Raw genomic sequence first — 20,871 nt, 5'->3', positions numbered from 1 at the left:
GTCTTTGTGTGGTTTGTGTATCAGGGTTATTGTGGCATCATAAAATGAATTTGACAATGTTCCTTCTATTTCTAATTTGTGTAATAATTTAAAGGGTATTGATATTAGCTCTTCTTTGAAAGTTTGGTGGAATTCTGCACTAAAACCATCTGGACCTGGGTTTTTTTTGGAAGACTTTTAATACTACTTTGATTTCCTTGGCAGTTATAGGTCTATTTAAATTGTTTATCTGGTCTTAATTTAACCTAGGTGAGTGGTATATGAAGAAATTTGTCCATTTCTTTTAGATTTTCCAATTTTGTGGCGTATAGGTTTTTGAAGTAAGACCTAATGATTTTTTTTTGGATTTCCTTGCTGTCTGTTATGTCTACCATTTCATTTCTGATTTTGTTAATTTGAATATTCTCTTTCTGCCCTTTAGTTAGTTTGGATAAGGGTTTGTCTGTCTTGTTGATTTTCTCAAAGAATCAACTTTAGGTAGAAGTTTCCCTTTCCTAACCCCATGTCCTCAAAGACCAGCAGTTACTTCCCAAATAACTGACTTGGATACTTAATATGAGTTATATATGCTCAGCCAATAGTTCAGGCTTGTTACTACCTAATTCTTACATTTAACCTAACTCACATTTTTTATCTATGTTTTGCCATGTAGCTCATGGCTTCTTATCTCATTTTCTATATGTCCTGCTTCCTTGGCAGCTGGCTAGTGTCTGACTCTGCTTTTCTTTCTCCCAGTATTCTTAGTTTGACTGTCCTGCCTATACTTTTTACCTGACTACTGGCCAATCATTTTATTATTAAACCAATTCAAGTGACAAATCTTTACAGTGTACATAGGGGGTGTTCCACAGCAACCAACTCTTTGTTTCATTGATTCTTTGTATTGTTCTATTTCTATTTTCTTGATTTCAGCCCTGAATTTGATTACTTCCTGCCATCTACTCCTCTTGGGTGTATTTATTTCTTTTTGTTCTAGAGCTTTCAAGTGTACCATTAAGTTGCCAGTATGAGATCTCTCTAATTTCTTTATAAAGACACTTATTGTTATGACCTTTCCTCTTACCACTGCTCTCCTTGTGTCCCATAAGTTTGGGTATGTTGTGAATTCATTTTTTATTGAATTCTAGGAAGTCTTTAATTTCTTTATTTCTTTCTTGACCCAGTGGTTATACAGTAGAGAGTTATGCAATTTCCATGAGTTTGTAGACTTATTTGTTGTTTCTGCTGTTGTTGAAATCCAGATTTAATTCATGGTGGTTGGATAGGATGTAGGGGATTATTTCACTTTTCCTATATCTGTTGAGATTTGCTTTGTGACTGAGTATATGATCAGTTTTGGAGAAGGTCCCATGGGGTGCTGAGAAGAAGGTATATTCTTTTGTTTTGGGGTTCATTTGAGTCATAACATCTGTTAGTTCCGTTATTTTTCTGTTTAGTTTCTGTCTAGATAACTTGTCCATTGGTGAGAGTGGAGTATTGAAATCTCCTACTATTAATATATAGGGTTTGATGTGTGATTGAAACTTTAGTAATGTTTCTTTTACAAATGTGGGCGCCCTTGCATTTGGGGCGTAAATGTTCAGAATTGAGACTTCATCTTGCTGGATTTTTCCTTTGATAAGTATGAAGTATTCTTTCCTTTGATGGTTATGGAATATATTTTCCCATCTAATTTGATTAAATTTGGTTGGAATTCTATTTTGTTAGTTATTGGAATGGCTATACCAGTTTGCTTCTTGGATCTATTTGCTTGGAAAATATTTTTACAACCTTTTACTCTGAGATAATGTCTGACTTTGATGCTGAAGTATGTTTTTTGTATGTAGCAGAAGGATGAATCCTGTATTTTTGCATCCATTCCTTTAGCCTATGTCTTTTTGTTGGGTATTTATTGTCTTCTTATTGAGAACATTGATATTGAAAGATATTGATGACTAATGATCGTTAATTCCTGTTATTGTTTATTCCTGTTATTTTATGTTGTTTGTGGTAGTGTGTATGTATGTGTGAGTGTGTGTATGCACTTCCTTTCTTTTGGTTTGCTGGTATGAAATTATTTATTTTCTGTTTTCTTCAGTATAGTTAACATCCTTGGGTTGGAGTTTTCCTTCTAGTATCTTTTGTAGGATTGGATTTGTGAATAGATGTCTAAATTTGACTTTTTCACAGAATGTCTTGTTCTCTCCATCTGTGGTCATTTAATGTTTTGCTGGGTATAGTAGTCTGAGCTAGTATCTGTCATCTTTTAGAGTCAGCAAGGCATCTTTCCAGGCCCTTCTGACTTTTAGAGTCTTTGTTGAGAAATCAGGTGTAATTTTGATAGGTCTGTATTTATGCTACTTGGCATTTTCCCTTTGTAATTTTTAATATTCTTTCCTTTTTCTGTACATAGGGTTTTGATAATTATGTGGCAGGGGACTTTCTTTTTGGTCCAGTCTATTTAGTGTTCTTTTTGTAGATTTATAGACTTCTCTTTCTTTAGGTTAAGGAAAATTTCTTCTATTATTTTATTGAAAATATTTTCTGGACCTTTGATCTGGGAGTCCTCTTCTGTTCCTAATAGTCTTAGGTTTGGTCTTTTCATAGTACCCCATGTTTCCTGGATGTTTTGTGTTAGGAACTGTCTTAGGGTTTCTATTGCTGTGAAGAGACATCATGACAACTCTTATAAAGGGAAGCATTTAATTGTGGTGACTTGCTTACTATTTGAGGTTTAGTCCATTATCATCATGGTGGGAAGCAAGACAGCGTGCAGACAGACGTGATGCTAGAGAAGGAGCTGAGAGTTCTTACATCTTCACTCAGAAGCAACAGGATTGGTCTGAGATACTGGACATGACTTGAGCATATATGAGACTTCAAAGCCCACTGCCTCTAACAAGGCCATACCTTGTTCAACAAAGCCACACCTCCTAATAGTGTCTCTCCCTTTGGGGGCCATTTTCTTTAAACCACAGCCTTAACATTTTAGATTTAACATTTTCTTTGACCACTGTATGCCATGTGCCAGCTCAGCAGGACTCTCTGTTACAATTGTTTCAATTTCTTCTATCATATTTTCTATGCCCAAGATTCTCACTTCTTGTATTCTGTTGGTGATGCTTGTGTCTGTACTTTCTGTTTGCTTACCTAGAATTTTTATCTCTAGTATCAAATCAGCTTGTTTTCTTTATTGCTTCCATTTTTATTTTCAGGTCTTGAATGGCTTTATTCATTTCCTTCACCTGTTTATTTATATTTTCCTAGATTTCTTTAAGAGATTTATTAATTTCCTCTTTAAGAGCCTCTAATGTCTTCATAAGATTGGACTTAAGGTCATCATCTTGTACTTCAGCTGTGTTAAAATATCCAGCACTTGCTATGGTAGGATAGCTGGGCTCTGATGGTATCATAGTACCATAGCTGTTGTTGTGTTCTTACACTGGCCTTTAGTCATTTGGGTTTGAGGCTGTTATATGTTTATGTGCTGATTTTTGAGTTTATTTTGTTAGATGAATGTTTTTTCCCTTTGTCTCTGTTTCCTCTTTGGCCTTCTGGTCTGAGTGGACTGGTGTTCTGGTGACCAGGGAGTCTTCCGGTCCAGTAGTGGTATCTCCACTGAGATTTTTGCCTCCTGTGTGACCTCTGGTGTTTCGGGTGCCAAAGTTGCCTCTAGGGTTCCATGTACCTGTGGTACCTCTGGGATTCTGGGTGCTAACTTGGTCTCTGGTATCTCTAGGACTGGTATGGCCTCCAGTAAAGCAGAAATCTTCTGCCTAAGGTGTGGACTGGAATATGGAGCCCAGGTGAAGTGTTCAGTTTGGGGCTGTTGGGTGGGCTTTAAAGAATGTTAATGGGTGGTGGGTGGTTGTCTTATGCGACGTCTTCTGCTGAAGGTGTGGTCCAGAATATGGAGCCCAGGGGAGGATGATTTATTTATTTTAAAGAGAAGATATGAATCAGATGAGGAAACGATGGTTTGCCTTTAAAACTTGAAATTCTTGGGATTGACTTTATTCATTTTTAAGAAAATGAAGCTAGCGAGATCTTATCTCAAAAATGTTACATTGATCAAATATTTAAGCATAGGCTAGAAAGTTGTGATGGTGTTCTACTTTGCATTCTGTTGCTATGACCAAACACCATGACCAACAGAAACTTGGGTTAGAAAGGGTTTATTAAGCTTATACTTCCAGGTCATAATTTATCACTGAAAGATATCAAAGCCCAAACTTGGAGGCATGAACTTGGATAAAATAACAATAGAATAACAGTGTTTGCTGCCTTGCTCATGGCTTAGCTAGCCTTCTTACATTGTCTAGAACCACCTGTCTAGGGATAATACTGTCCATAGTGGACAGGGTTCTCCTTTATCAATTATAAGAAAGACACTTTGCACCAAGCTTTTCTTTTGGGCCACCAACCAGCTCCCAAATCATGACAAAGAGACTTAATTAATTTTGAATGCTCAGTCAAGCTTTAGGCATGTTTCTGGCTAGCATAAACAAAAGTAACAAACCTTTACATAGTTAAAGTAATATTCTGAAGCATAAACAAATATAACACATCTTAGTCCAGTTAAAATAATATTCCACAACAATACTTCCTAGTTTGGTTTCCAGTACTCATGTCAGACAGCTTACTATTGCCTTTAACTCTGGTTCTGGGAGGATCTGATGCCTCTTGCTTCCTCATATGAGGCTCTCAGATGACTTAAGGCTCTGTCAAATAGACCATTAAAAGTAACTAGGACAGTCGTAAATAAAAATTTAGAAATATTAGAGACTTTTATATAATTTTTGGGAATTTGTTCTTCTAACGTGTCTTAGTCACAATTCCATTGCTGAGAAGAGACACCATGACCAAGGCAACTCTTATAAAAAATGTACTTAATTGGGGGCTTGCTTACAGTTTCAGAGGCTTAGTGTCTTATCATCATGGCAGGGACCATGGCTGCAGAAAGGAAGGTGGCAGGTTGCATGGCAGCAGGAAGGTGAAGAAGGGTGGGAGCTATATCCTGATATGCAGGCAAAGAGAGTGGGCAACACTGTGTTTGGCAAGGGCTTTTGAAACCTCAACGAAGTTCCCATAGTCTATTATGGTCTCAACACTGTTTAAAAATTCCAAGTTCAAAGTCTTTGAAACTCATTGCAATTTTTCAACTGTAACCCCCTGTAAAACAAAAAAGCAGATAACAGACTTCCAACACACGATGGCACAGAATATACATTACCATTTCAAAGGTGAATAAAGGGGGCATAATGAGGAAATACTGGACCAAAACAAGACCCCAAACCAGCAGGGTAAGTACCAAATTCTGGATCTCCATGTTCAGTGTCAAAACGCTCTTTAGAACTCCATCTCCTTCCAGCTTTGTTGACTGCAACACACTTCTCTCTCGAGCTGGCTCCACACCTGGTCTGCTGCTCTCCTTGGCAGGTATTCTATGACTCTGGCATCTCCAACACAATTCAAACCTTGCCTTCATAGCTTCGTGAAATGACCTCTCTGGACCTCCTGACATAAGCCTGGCCTCAGGAGCTTTCCTTAGCCATGGAGAGAGATTCAATAACCCCTTTCTTATATCCTTAACTCTAAAATCAGAACCATATTGTTGTGACTGACATTGCTTAGTTCTGCTGCTTGCTGGGACTGGAACTTGTCTCCCTCTTTTTATTACATTTGCCACAGTTTTCTGTTGTTGATGGTTTCCCTACCAGTTTAAGATTTCTTTTAATTTCTTTTCATAAACTGGAAGTTTAGTTGAGTAGGTCCTTGCCCTGAGGTTGCCACACCCTTTATCCCATTTAACATCAGACTTTTCTTTAAACTTTCTATCTCCTTGAGTGCTGGATTTAGCTCCATTATGCTTCCTGGTACTCCTTTTTACCTCAGATTGTACATTTTGTATTTCTATTTGTCCATCTTGCTTCTTTCCATATGGATCTAAATAAGAATGATTACTAATAACTACATGACACTAGGCTGTTTTGAAATCTCCCCTGCCAGTGTCATTAATTCAAAACTCTTCAGATTAGCCTCAGGAAGATTTTTAGGACAAGGACAAAAAGCAGCCACATTCATGCCACAATATCACAAGAATGGTCTCTAGGCCACTTACTAATATTCTTCCCCTCTGAAACTTCTTGAACTGGACCCTCACAGCTCAAACTGCCCTCAGTATTGTTTTCCATGATCCTACTAGTATGGCCCATTTAAGCCCTGCTTAAAGCATCTAACCACTTTTCTTGTTTAAAATCCCAAACTCTTTCATATTTATTCATATGGTTAGGCTTTTCTCAGCAATTCTCCAGTCCCTAGTACCAGCTTCAGTTTTAGTCACTGTTCTCTTGCTGTGAAAAGACACCATGTAAGGCATTTTTTTTTTTTTTTTTTTTTTTTTTTTTTTTTTTTTTTTTTTTGGTTTTTCGAGACAGGGTTTCTCTGTGGTTTTGGAGCCTGTCCTGGAACTAGCTCTGTAGACCAGGCTGGTCTCGAACTCACAGAGATCCGCCTGCCTCTGCCTCCCGAGTGCTGGGATTAAAGGCGTGCGCCACCACCGTCCGGCTCATGTAAGGCATTTAACTGGGGAGCTTGCTTATAGTTTCAGAGAGTTATCCATTATCATGGAAGGGAGCATGGAGGCACAGAGGCAGTGGCTGAAGCAGTAACTGAGAGGCACTTCCTGATCCCTAGGCAGAGAGAGGGAAAGCAAGGCGTGTTTCCCCTGGTGTGGGCTTTTGAAACCTCAAAGCCCATTCCCCTGTGACATACTTCCTCCAACAAGGCCACACCTTGTAATCCTTCTTAAATAGTGCCACTCCCTGATGACTAAGCATTTAAATATATGAGTTTTTGGGGGCAATTCTTATTCAAAACACCACATAAGAGATAGAGTCGGGCTTTCTAGACTACAAAGAAAATGCAGAAGTCATGAAGAAAAAAGGATAGTTATGCCCAGATCCAAAAACTATCTAGGAGTCCTAGTACTGTAGATAAAAGCAAAGAGCCTTTATTCTTATTCAAGTTCAAACTTGGACTCTCTGTGTGTCCAATGTGTTTGCATGATCAGAGAGCCCTGAGCTCAGTTGGGTTGAGTTTTTATAATAGCAAAGGTTGGGGTGAGGGATTTCTAAGGTTCAGGACCCCTGATTGGCTGACATTTGTCTAGGGATGTCCTGGTGAAAAGCAATGGGTGTGTTTTGACAGGTGATCCTATCTACAATGTTTGGAATATTAGGAATTTCCTCTGGATGGCCTGTTTTTGGGTGGTGCCTGGGTGGTCTCTGTTTGTGGGCTTTCTTGGAACCAGGTATTGCCTTAGGGTAAACTACTGAGATTTGGGCCTCTGTTGAGCTTGTCATGGCTGAGTCCTACAGATAGATTTGATTGCATGAAAATTTAAAGTTTAGAATGGCAGAGACAGGGAATATTAAAGAAGTTAGCCAGGCTGTGATGGCGCAAGCCTTTAATCCCAGCATTTGGGAGACAGAGGCAGGCTGATCTCTGTGAGTTTGAGGCCACCAGCCTGGTCTACAAGAACTAGTTTCAGGACAGCCAGGACTGTTACATAGAGAAACCCTGTCTCGAAAAACAAAACAGAGAGAGAGAGAGAGAGAGAGAGAGAGAGAAAATATTAAAGGAGTTAAACTAAATTTAACAAAAGATAAATATTCTTTGTAAGGCATACCTCTATACCATCAATACACATAGAAGATATTCTTTATATATATATTAATTACCTTCTGGGCTAGAGAGATGGCTCAATGGTTAAGAGTGTGTACTGTTTTTCTTCCAGATGGTTCAAGTTCAGTTCCCATTACTGAACTCTCTACTTAGATCAAGCTGGCCTTGAGTTCACAGAGATCTGTCTTCCTCTGCCACCCGAATGCTAGTGCTGGAATTAAAGGTGTGTGCCACCATGCCTGACAAAAACAAGCTTTTCTTAAAGAATTATCTTCTGATAAAAGACAGTCAAGTCACTAGATGTGAGAAAGAGATATTAAAGAAGCTCCTGTTTGAGGCAGTGTCTTACCCTCTCACTCACTTGGCCTCAAACTCATTGCGTATCCCAGACTGGCCTTTGAGATGGAATCTGTAGACCCAGGCTAGTCTAATAGATTCACCCGCCTCTGACTCCTGAGCTGGGATTAAAGGTGTTCACCACCGAGCCAGGCTTCCTATACTTGTTTTGGTGTGAATATTGTGGTCTGTAAAACAGTTGTGAAAGTCTCAAAGCAGGGTGTCACTGTGTGTTATGTTACCTAGTTGGCAAGGATTGAATTTTGCCTTTTTTTTTTTTTTTGCAGTGCCTGTTTCCTTTGGCATAATTGAGTCAATTTGAGAAGACAGGGCATTGAAGAGACAGTTTAAAATTTTTTTTCTTAATCCAAAATTTTTCATGGGTAAAAATCAAGATAAATATTTACCACCCAGGTATTTTGTTTGTTTGAATTGTGAAATTATATAAAGGGATTTCCAGTGTTAGGTCTTTTATCTTAGTGAGTTTTCATTCCATTCTAATTTCCCATTTTGTATTTTTATTTTTTTGTTTTTTCGAGACAGGGTTTCTCTGTAGCTTTGGTGCCCATCCTGGAACTAGCTCTTGTAGGTAGGGAGGTAAGTCTGGGTGTAGTGGAACACTCCTTTAATTCCGACATTTGGAAGGCAGAGGCAGGTGAAATCTGTTCAGTTTGAAACCAGCCTACTCTGCATAGGAAGTTTCAGACCATTCAGGGCTGCCTGGTGAGACCGAAATCTCAAAAGAAAAAAAGGTTAAGGGATGAAGTCTGGGGATGCCTAACATATTTAAATTATTATGCTAATAAGTGCGACGTGAACGTTACTTTGTGATTCTGGGGAAATAGTGATCAGGGAAGAGTTCAGGACAAAGAGGAGGCTTAAAGACCAGCCTGGTTTGCGGGACGGGGATGGAGTGGGGGAGGGGTGGCGGGCAAGGACCTGAATGATGGTACCCCGACCGCTACAGCTTCAGGGCCCGCCAAATCAGGCGATCGCCCCCTGTAGGCAGAGTGCGGCCCAGCCCGAGTCGCTAGCGTCTCCAGCGAACGTCTGACCCGAGGCACGCAGGCGCGATGAGTGGACTAGGGAGCTAAGAGAAGGTGCGCATGCGTGTAGCCCTATGGAGGAGGTGGCTGCTTCGTCGTCGTGACTGGAGGCCGAGTGCTAAACTGTGTGGGGCACGGATGAGACCCAGCTGTTAGTCGGTAGGCATAGGTAGGACGGCTGCCTTGCGGGGAGCCGTGGGCTGGAAGGCAGAGGCCCTGGGCGCAGGCCCCGAGCCGTCCCTCTGAGGTCGCGGTCGACTATTGTATGTGTCGCAGCGGCTGCGCACAAAATGGCGGCGGCGGGGGCAGGCAGAGCGGAGGGACCCCTGGGTGGGCCTGGGCCGCAGTCCGTTCCCCTCGCCACTCACCGACCGCGCCGTCGCGCCGCAGTGCTGCTGGGCGCAGCCGCCAGATGCCGCCGCCCTACGGAGGAGCGGGCGGCGCCCTCGGGGAGGTCCGGACGCCCCTTCCTCTGCGCCGCGATTCTGCCGCTCCTCCGGCCTGACAGCGAGCCGGTCGGGGCGGCCGCCGCGCTCGGGCGCCTTTCGGAGCCCCTGTGGGCCGCGTGCTCCCTTAGCCCTGCTGGAACCGCGTCCTTGAGGGGGGCTGGGGTGGGGGCGTGCGGTGTTGCGGACCAAGCGCCCCAGTGAGCAGTGCAGCCGAGAATGTCGGCTCTAGGATGTCGTAAATGGCGGTGACACTTCCACATTCTTAAGAGGAGTCGTGAACACCGCACCTCAGGGATAACTGCCAGTGTTGGTGTGGTTTCCAGACTTGGGCCTGTTTTGTTCCAAGAGAAGATGTCTATACTACTGACTCTCATCCACGAGGATGTTTCAGACATCCTTGTTGTTTGAAGTAACTGCCTATGAGGGAGTCTTAGTATTACAAAATCTTTGAGCTAGACAATGATTGTAGCCTTGAGCTATTTAGTATTAAAATATTAAATAAATTCCCAAACCCTTTGGCAGTTTGGGAATTCTGAAAGGAATACTCAGTGTGAAAAGTTCTGAAGAAAAGAAAAGCTTGTCAACGGGATCCATCTAACCATGCGAATTCATCTTTCCTAAATCAGTTTTAAAACTGTGCACGCGCGCGCGCGCGCGCACACACACACACACACAATCTCCACCCCATTCCCGTCGTTGTGTATGAAGGGCTAACTCGTTTTTCAAGGAAGTTGTGTTTTTTTTTTTTTTTTTTGGTTTTTTTTTTTTGGTTTTTCGAGACAGGGTTTCTCTGTGGCTTTGGAGCCTGTCCTGGAACTTGCTCTGTAGACCAGGCTGGTCTCGAACTCACAGAGATCCGCCTGCCTTTGCCTCCCGAGTGCTGGGATTAAAGGCGTGCGCCACCATCGCCCTTGTGTTTACTGCTTCGGTTTACAAGTTTAAAATGATAAACTGGAAAAATATTTCAACAAATATAAGGACGTTGACACAGAAAAAAAAAACTTGTTTGTTACGTTCTTCTAAATGTTGTTAATGATTATACAATTGAGATTTAATGGGCATATATTGCATTCTGCTTTATAAAATTTGACTTTTATATTCCCATATTCTGTAATGTGTACTTTCAGATATGTGGAATCCAAAATGTAATACTCTATAATATGCTAGGCCATTCCCTGCCTTGTTATTTGTGTTGAAACCAGTGGGTAAAGATAAAACAGCTGAAAGAAATCGCAAGTCTTCATTTCTTTTGATAAACTGTTTCAGAATGTATTCATTTGACACGCATGTATTACTGTGTATACTAATTTTATTTTAGTTTTTGCTTTTGTTGTGGCGTGTGCTTAAAAAAGGTTTTCAGTCACCTCTTTCAGGATGTCTTAAGAGTTTTCTAAGGATATTTTCGACACTTTAATTTTTATGTAATAGACAAAAATGACGAGTTTAATGTACAGAGAATAGGCCTTGGAACCAGAAGTTATGTATTCGAATCGGTTATTTTCTTATTGTTATTTGTGAGACATTAATTGCTTTAGTTTTTCTGAACTTTGTTTTCTTATTTGTAAAGTAATACTACTTGCTTCTTGGTATTTCTTGTTATATGCATGACCACTGAGATGGAGTATGGAATGCTCCTATCCATAGATGTTTCTTAATGAATTTCAGCTGTACTTTTTTTTTTTTAAGTTTAATGTGACTAGGTAATATCACCTCATAGAAAATTGCAGCCTATAGATACTCCCTTTCAACTAAAAAAGGAATTTAGATTAAATTAATAGAATTGAAAGTTATCAAACTTGACAATGTTTTACATCTATCAAGTTTATACATTCCTTTTATTTCACTTACCAGAATCTGTTGTAATAGTTTGTTGATTATTTATTTACAAGATCTTGCTGGGTAGCACAGACTATCTTAGAACTCATTATGTAGATCAGAGCAGGGTGGCCTTGGACTTGGAGGCAGGAGGCAGGGTGGTAACTCCAAGAGCTGGAATTGCTGACTTGAGCTTGCTTTGTAATAATTAAACAATTATGTTACTCTTTGTGTCTAAGTAACAGGCATGTATTGGATGCATCAGTATTGAATACATGAACTCAGCTCCTGAGTGTCAGAGCCTGAAATACTTAGTTCACTGTGCCTTGCTGTTGTAAGGTTTGAATAAGACTGTCCAGTTTCTTAATGAAAGCTATAAAGAAGCAGTACTTTTAATATATCGGTACCCCCACAGTTTGGGTTGTTTTCCAAGGAAACAGGAGCTAATGAACATTGAAATGTGATAGTTTAGAGGTCAGCAAAAGGAAAAAAAATTGCTGTGACTAACTTAATAAGCCCTCATTTATATCCGGCTTTTTTATTGTTTTACCTTTGTTCCATTTGAAATTTGTGGTTGAAAGTCCAAATGGGCTGGACTGTGGTGGCGCATGCCTTTAATCCCAGAACTCTGGAGGCAGAGGTAGGCGGATCTCTGTGAGTTCAAGACCAGCCTGGTCTACAGAGCTAGTTCCAGGACAGGCTCCAAAACCACAGAGAAACCCTGTCTCAAAAAAACCAAAAAAAAAACTAAAAAAAAAAAAAAAAAAGTAAAGAAAAGAAAGTCCAAATGGGAGGAAAGACTATAGAAAAATAAGAAAAGATACGGTGTAGAATTAAAACCCATAGTCACATGGATTCCCTGAGGGTCAAGAATAATAAATTTGGATTGATAAGAATGGGGAGCATAGGAGAGATAGCTCCAAGGTACATACGTGATCTTAGTGATTATCTTGGGGCATATATATTTTGATTATTTTTCAGCCCTTAGAAACTAAACTACTTTATGGTCCAGTCCTACAGTAAGTCTTTATATTTTTTATTTTCTTAATTTTATTTTTATTAAACTTTCAAGTAGCCTTTAAAATTGTCTCTGCTTAGTGAAAATTGCGAATTTTTTTGTTTGAATTTTATTTTTATATTTTAAAACAGAATCTTGCTATGTAGCTCAGACTGGCTTCAACTTCTAGGTCCTACTTTCGCCTCTCGAACATCTGCTACCAGATTAATTTGTTTATTACATAAAAATTAAATATCATGGGGCTGGAGAGATGGCTCAGAGGTTAAGAGCATTGCCTGCTCTTCCAAAGGTCCTGAGTTCAATTCCCAGCAACCACATGGTGGCTCACAACCATCTGTAATGGGGTCTGGTGCCCTCTTCTGGCCTGCAGGCATACACACAGACAGAATATTGTATACATAATAAATAAATATTTTTTTAAAAAGTAAATATCACAAGTAAAAAGAATTATATGACTTATCCATGTAACTATCATCCAGCTTCAGTAATTGCTAACAAATGGTGAGTCTTGTCAAGTTTCTACTTCTACCCTATTTTAAACAAGTCTTGTTTGTTTTGTTTTTGTTTTTTTGAGACAGTGTCTTTGTTACCCTATTACGTAGACTTGAACTCTATTAAGTAGACTAAGGTGGCCTTGAACTCCACAGAGCTCCACCTGCCTCCCTCCTTGTGCTGGGATTAAAGGCTCTGAGTCTAGTATCTAATATCAGTTCCAACAACTCAGATCAAAATTAAAATATTTAGGAGTAAAATTGCTTATATAAAATCATTAGTAACAACTACTAATAAATGTTTATTTTTGCTAATAATAGTTTCTTAATAATCAGCCATTCAGACGGTATTGAAATTTCCCCTCTACCACATCTGCGGCTATTAAAAGTTTTTGAAGATCTAAAGAGATTTGTAACTGGAGCAGTTTGTTTATTGTTGTAATTGCTTGATATATCTCTTAAGTTTGTTTATAAGTTCCTCAACTACTTTTTATTTATTCAGGAAACACTGTTTCTTATAAATTAAATAATAGATAAGTAAGGCCTTGCCTCATCAACGTTTATATCTATGCATTTTGATGTAACTTTAAATACACACTTAGTGGATAGAATTGTTCACTGCTAGATCTCAGGTTAGGAATTGTTGAGAGAAAGGCAGGAGTGTAAATACAGCGTTTTCAGGAGCTGCCCATATGTTATTAACAACTTAATTAAAGAACCCCTATCTGCTTAAAAACATTTTGTTTACTTACCTAATGTTGAGTACCTATTGCATGCCAGGATTTATAATATTATTTTCACAGCATATTCTTGAGGTTTTTAAAATTTTATTTTTGTATATGAATGTTTTGCCTGAATGTATGTTTGTGCACCATGTGTGTGCAGTGCCTGATGGGAGCCAGAAGAGAACTTTGGATCTCCTGGAATTGGAGATACTGACAATTCTAAACCACCATGTAGGTGCTGGAAACTAAACCTGGGTCCTCCGCAAGAATCGCAAAGGCTCTTACTTGCTGAGCTATCCTTAATATATTTTTAAATTCCCACTTCAAATTACACTCTGCTTTCTTAGTGCCACATTGTTAATAAACAGCAGAATCAGGATGGAAACACTGAATATATATGGTCAGAGTTCTTTTATTTGTTTTGTTAGGGTCTAAGTTTTTAGACTGTGTGTGTGTGTGTGTGTGTGTGTGTGTGTGTGTGTGCGTGTGTGTGCTACCTCTCTAAAGTTAGTTGATAGTGTTAAGTTTTACTTAATGGGAGTGAACCAGTTTTGTATGAAATCAGTCGTTGGCAGTCCTCCTACTTTGGGAGGGTATGTTCGAATCAGTGGAAATTTCCCCAAAGATTAAATTATTATAGATTTTGTAACTGGCTGACTAACAGTCAGTAGTTAGGGAGAGTACATGATGTAGAAAAAGTAAGGGCCAAATAAAATTTGCAGGTAATGTTCTTCATTATATTGCAATTTACCTGCCTTGTGTTTTATTTGTTTGTAATCTTTTTGATCTAGATTACAATTAAGAAGTTATATAGTAGCCGGGCGGTGGTGGCACGTCTTTAATCCCAGCACTCGGGAGGCAGAGGCAGGCGGATCTCTGTGAGTTCAAGGCCAGCCTGGTCTACAAGAGCTAGTTCCAGGACAGGAACCAAAAGCTACGGAGAAACCCTGTCTCGAAAAATCAAAAAAAAAAAAAAAGAAGAAGTTATATAGTTCAGTGATGGATATAAAATGTTGGATCATTAGTTTTGAGTGAATTTAAGCTCTGAGTGACAAGAAAATGAATTTTTTTCTCTCATTTGACATTACATTTTGTACATTGTGCTCCTTTATCTCTAAAATACTTAGCATTTAAATTGAACTGATAATATTATTTAGTCAGTAATCTGGTTTGTTGCTTCACCCATTAGTGCTCTTTATAGATTTTTTTTCCTCACTTAAGTATAGGATTGGTCTAGGACTAGATACTACATGTAGTTGTCATGTCTCTTTTATACTTGCTTAACCTGGAATGCTTTCATAGACTATTTGTTATTTTGGATTCATCTGGTATTCTTGATTAAACACAGTAGTGTTATGTATCAGATCTGACTTGCACTTGCATATGTTCATCAACCCTTCATGGGTGATGCTGTTTCATCATTTGGTGGCTAAATTGTTTGCTGAGGAGAGACATTTGAAAACATAGAAATGTCTTGTACATCACCCACTCATTCTGTGTATAACACTTGCTCAGATTCTTATCTAAGATACATCTTTTTTTTTTCTTTTTTTCCCTTTTTTGGTTTTTTGAGACAGGGTTTCTCTGTAGCTTTGGAGCCTCTCCTGGAACTAGCTCTTGTAGACCAGGTTGGCTCGAACTTACAGAGATCCACCTGTCTCTGCCTCCCTAGTGCTGGGATTAAAGACGCGCGCCACCACTGCCTGGCTTTTTTTTTTAAGATATGCTTTACTGATAGTTTTAAAATGATGACTTTTTATTTTCTACCTTCTCCTCTCCAAAGAACTTTCCCTTCTCTTTCATTGGTTAGTATAGACGCCAGTATTTTGTACTTTATTTCTGTTTAGTTCATTCTTGCTTCCTCCCACTTCTTATTTGTGTATCTTGTCTTCCACAGTGAGAACTCTGGTTTCAAATACCATGAAAACATTTACTTTTGTTCAGTTCAGTAGCATTAAACTCTTTTGGAACTGTTTTGTCCATATTACTCAAAAGAATATTTAAATTGATAGTGAATTTGTGACATACTTGGATTAGTTTTCTTTTTCCCCTTAGGTGGATTGTGGGGTTTTTTGTTTTGTTTTTGATTTTTGAGACAGGGTCTCTCCCGTAGCTTTTTGGTTCCTGCCCTGGAACTAGCTATGTAGACCAGGCTGGCCTTGAACTCACAGAGATCCACCTGCCTCTGCCTCCCAAGTGCTGGGATTAAAGGCGCGCCACCACCGCCTGGTTTAGGATTGTGGTTATTTGTGTAAAATATGACTATGCGTGTTTCCTTTTAGTTTAGATAAAGATTTTTTTTTCCCTTTCCATTCTTATTGATTTGTTTTCACATGCCTCCTGAGGTCAAAACCATTCAAAAGATGTCCTACTTGAAATATTCCCGTGTCCTCTTAGTATTACTGGCATTTGACATTTTATGAGTAACTGGTTTTCTCTACTGTCACTCGTGTTTTGTAACCATAAGTAATGTTCTCCTCCCCCACCCCCAAGAAAGATATTCTATATATCAGTGGTTCTCACCACTCCAAATGCTCTGACCATTTAATATGGTTCCTCATGTTGTGGTGACCCCAATCATAAAATTACTTTTGTTGCTATCTTGCTACTGTTATGAATTGTAATGTATATATCTGATATATAGGATATCTGATATATGACTCTTGTGAAAGGACTGTTCCATCCCAAAGGGGTCTTGGGCCACAGGTTGAGAACCACTGCTCTATATGCTCTTTTGTAGCTTAATGTTTTTGACACTTTAAGGCATAGTTAGTTACGTATTCTTACTTTAACATGTTGTAACCAAAGCCCTTTAGGGAGATGGAAACAATTTGGCCCATATTCTACATGAGAGAAGTATATAACCACAAGGTTGGTGGACAATGGTGCAGTTGCATCTCAGAAGCAACTATAGCTGGGCATCCAAACTTTCAGTGTTGTTTTACCTTTTGGTACTACTTCCCTGCATTGTGGGAACTTGGTCTTGTTTTAGTGCTTGTGCTTTCTCAGTAAGTTGGTAAATACAGTTCTCAGCAGCATTTGAGTTTTATAAACATTAACCCCTTTTTCCATTTGTAATTATGACTAAGTAATCCCAGGGATGATTTTTTTTATTCCAGCTTGGATCAGGTAGTTTCTCTTAAGCTATTTCATTTATTTGTTTGTCTGTATGTACATGTGTGTGTGTGTTTGTGTATGGAGGTCAGAGAACAGCCTTGGATGTTCTTCAGTTACTGTTTACCTTTGTGTGCCCTGTTTATCACTCTGCACCTTATTGCAGTAAAATAGGGTCTAGCTGAATCTAGAATTAAGTTGGTAGCCAGCAAGTTCCAATGATGCTGTTGTATCTGTTTCCCTGAAGCACTGGGATGCTTCCCCCCTTTGTGTGACTTTGGTGCATTTGAACTCAGGTCTTTCTTCATATTTGTGCAATGTAACAAACCCTCTTAACATGATTGAGTCATCTCCCCAGCCCAGTATTTTTATTTTTTGGAGACCTTGTCTCTTACTGATCTGGAACTTAACAAGTGTGCGTCTAGACTGGTTGGCCAGTGAGTACCCAAACATTTGCTTGTTTGTCTCCCCAGTGTATGACTATACCCAGCTTTGAGAATCATATCCAGGTCCTGATATTTACTGATTCATCATCCCAGCCCTAATGTACTATGTTTGTTAAGGACAGCAAGGTAGGTGAGACTATCTGCCTGTTTTCAGGAGAGTATCTTTTATCATCAAATTATTGTTATGCTGTGGAGATGCATTTATTAATATAGAATGGGTTTTTTTTTAGCAAAAAATAAAGTTAGCCGATTATTATCCTTTTTTTTTTTCAAAAAGCTTTTCCTAGGAATAACTATTAGATTTACTGCTAGCCAGGCGGTGGTGGCTCACGCCTTTAATCCCAGCACTCGGGAGGCAGAGGCAGGCGGATATCTGTGAGTTCGAGGCCAGTCTGGTCTATAAGAGCTAGTTCCAGGACAGGAACCAAAAGCTACGGAGAAACCCTGTCTCGAAAATCAAAAAAAAAAAAAAAAAAAAAGATTTACTGCTATTTGGGGTTTTTAATATGTAGTCTAATTGTGATTTGTCCCTAGCATTGCATGGTACCAGCTGGTCTTTGTTTTAAAATCTTTTAAGGATCTATTTATGTGTATGTGTGTGTCTGTATGTCATGTGTGTGCAGGTGCCTGAAAAGGCCAGAAAAAGCCATCAGATCCTCTGAAGGTAGAGTTATAGATGTTTGTGAGCTGCCTCACATGGGTGCTGGGAATCATACCTGGGTCCTTAGGAAGAACATGGTGAACAGCAAGTGCTCTTAACTGCTGAGTCGTCTCTCCAGCCCTCATCTTTGGTTTTAAAATTTAGACCTGAAGCCATTATTTTCATCCATCTTTTCAAGTAGCAGGAAAGTCAGTGCTGCTTTTAATGATGCCAGGTAGTGCTTTTGATTGTTTCCTTGACCATTTCCTTAAAAATGATACATTTTGCCAGTTTCGCATCTAACATGATACTTAATCTAAGCCAAACATGTAACACTTAAACTGTGACTGTGCCTCTTTTGAGAAACACAGCAGAATTAATGACATTAAAGAATTGGCTGAATGGATCTGTCTGTATGTTAGAAGAGGTCAACAGGTGAAAGAAAGCACAGATGCATGTTATTTTTATGATTAAACAAACAATTGGACTGCTGTATTAAGTGACTGTTGCCGTAGCTGTGTTCGTAAGTGCCAAAGTGAATTGATATATTTTGTAGTTGTGTTCTAACAGAACAGCATAAAGTAAGATAGAGGTAATAGACCTAGAAAAAGAAAGTTAAAATAATATTTTCCTTTTGTGATGAGTTTATAGAAAACTTTTCTTTGGGTGTTTATGGGCTATTTTTTTCTTTTTCCTTGCTTTTGATAAAAGGTAAAGAACATTTTTTTTAATAATTAGGAAAAAAGCTATAAAATAAATTTATTATCTGGGATTCAGCATGAAAAGAAAAGCCAGGGGGCAATGTGGGTTTTGTTGAAATATGGTTACTTCTTAGCTCTGTTCTAAGGCTTAATCTGTAAAATGGTGTGTTGTAGGAACTATTTGCTTTCAGGGATTTTGTTTATTTCAGGTGGGATGACTATTAAACAACATTGAAAACATGAAACTCTATAAAATCTCAAGTGTAAGATTGTAAAAAGTTAATATTAATATGTATATGTGTGGACACGTGTCAGATTATACAGGTGGAGGCCAGAAGCCAGCTTTATTTTCTCTACTTCATGGGATCTAATGGTAGTGTCTTTTTAATCTGTGTAACCATTTCTTCATACTTGTGCCAAGAAACCCATTTCTGCTATTGATTTCTTCTTTTTTAAATGTACCTATTTATTTTGTGTATATGTTTGTGGGTGGGTGTGCCACAAGCTCTGTGTGGTGGTCAGAGGATAACATTCAGGAATTGATCTCTCCTTCTACCCTGTAGATTCCAGGGATTGAACTTCAATTGAGGCTTGGCAACAAGTGCCTTAACCATTGAGTTTTCTTACTGACATTGTTATTATTTGCTAAAAGGATTTTTTTTATAATTGATTATAGTGATTGATTATACTGAAGTTTTGTTTCAGATTGTTTCTGTTTTTAAAGGACATTGAAAGCAATTTTAAGATTGCCATTCATCAGGGAAAACAATTCAAATGATTTTGCCATTTAATATTCTGCTATGAAAAGTATTAAATTGAGAGTAAAATGTCAGTCAAAAACATCAAATAGGCTGGGGATACAGTGGCAGCTCTTAGCTAGTATGGTTGAGGCCCTGGATGTTCAACCCTAGAATAATTTCAAAATAATACTTTGTTGGCTGGAGAAATGGCTTATTGATTAAGGGCACTTGTTATGCTTAAGAGGTCTCGAAGAATACAGTTTGTAAAACAACTGGTATCTGTACTCTATAAATGTATCATTTATATCACCACAAGGCCAAGATGCTAGGTACTTTGAAGAATACATAGGGTTTTGCTTTTTAAAAAATTCAAGTATACTTCTTTTCAACTTAAAAGTGTTCATAGTTACATATAGTAATTAGATGGCTGATAAATCTGTACCATTTGTGTTTTACTTGGGAGAGGAAACAGTATTTGAAAAAATTAGTGCTTCTCTCTGTGTAAAAGCAGTCTTCATCAACTGGAGAAGATGATGTATAAAGAGTCAGAATAGGGGCTGGGGAGATGGCTCTGTCAAGAAAGTGCTTGTAGAAAAAACATGAGAACCTGAGTTTGATCCACAGCACTCAGGTACAGAAGTATACTTTTATAAAATACAGAACTAGGGAGAAAGAAACAGGAGAATCCCTATGGCTCACTGGCAAAGCCAAAATAGTGAGTTCCAGGTCCAATGAGAGAGACTTTCTTGAAAAAGGTCTGCCTGTTGTGAGGCAGGCAGGTCTCTGTAAGTTTGAGGCCAACCAGAGCTACCCAGTGAGTCCCTGCCTCAAAGAAGATGAATCAGATGGAGAATGACTGAAGACAACCTCCATGTACATGTGAACATATTCACACATACCACCCTTGAAAAATTTAAAAGAATAACTAATTGAAAACTGCTTACCGAGCAGTTCTTATTTTTTAAGGAGCACAAAGTTGTAAACTAATGACAAAGGTAAACTAATTTAATGATCTGTGATTTCTGGAGTTTGTTACAAATAGCATTTTTAAAATAGTGGTTTTGAATTTACTGTGGTGAATTTATAGCCTGGGCAATTTTTATTTTTGTGTTTCATTCTAACTTGAAATCTGAGGGGCCAGGGAGATACCTCAGTGGGAAAAACACTTCCTACACAAGCATGAAGATCTGAGTTCAGGTCTCCAGAACTCATGGAAAGTTGGGTGTGGTATCCAGCTTCTGTAATTTCAGAATTACTATAGGGAGATGGGAAGTAGAGACAGTAGTATCCTCAGAAAGTCTTGGGCCTACAACATATCTTGAATATGTTGACATATGCAACAGTAAACAGTAGAGACCCTGTCTCAAACAAGGTAGAAAGCAAAGACCTGTAACAACCAAGATTGTCCTTTGACTTCCACATATGTGATGTGGCAGGACATCCTACATTCATTCACACAAACACATGCATAGATTGATGCATATAAAAAACTGGTTTATGTACATTAACAATGACAACTTTGAATGTGATCTTTTAAATACTTGAACAAAAATTTGAGGTTCTTCTGAATAGGGTTTTATATACTTGGGAGAAAAGTCTTTCAGTGAACATATAACTTCACTTGGTGCTGCATTGTTGGGAAGGGCATGCATTTTATTAGCACAAATCATAAGCTAGAGATACCA

The 20,871-nt window shown here is 38.8% G+C and overlaps 1 protein-coding gene across 7 annotated transcripts in view; it reads left to right on the top strand.

Moving 5' to 3' along the window:
- The first annotated feature begins 9,091 nt into the window (after positions 1–9,091).
- The window catches only part of Znf638 (zinc finger protein 638), a 73,566-nt gene continuing 61,786 nt past the window's right edge, over positions 9,092–20,871 (top strand). For 6 of the 7 annotated variants that reach the window (XM_041679769.1, XM_041679779.1, XM_041679758.1 and 3 more), the window contains exon 1: positions 9,092–9,206. The gene's annotated coding sequence lies outside the window, so the exon portion shown is untranslated. Of the gene's footprint in view, positions 9,217–20,871 lie in introns of all 7 variants that reach the window. The other variant, XM_041679721.1, reaches the window with a different exon arrangement.

Source organism: Microtus oregoni, unplaced genomic scaffold (assembly GCF_018167655.1).
Source record: "Microtus oregoni isolate MIOR12 unplaced genomic scaffold, Mior012 000002F_ref0000024, whole genome shotgun sequence".
In the NCBI taxonomy this organism is placed as follows: Eukaryota; Metazoa; Chordata; class Mammalia; order Rodentia; family Cricetidae; genus Microtus; species Microtus oregoni.
Note: the sequence above shows the minus strand (reverse complement) of the source record. Positions and strands in the feature narration are given on the sequence as shown.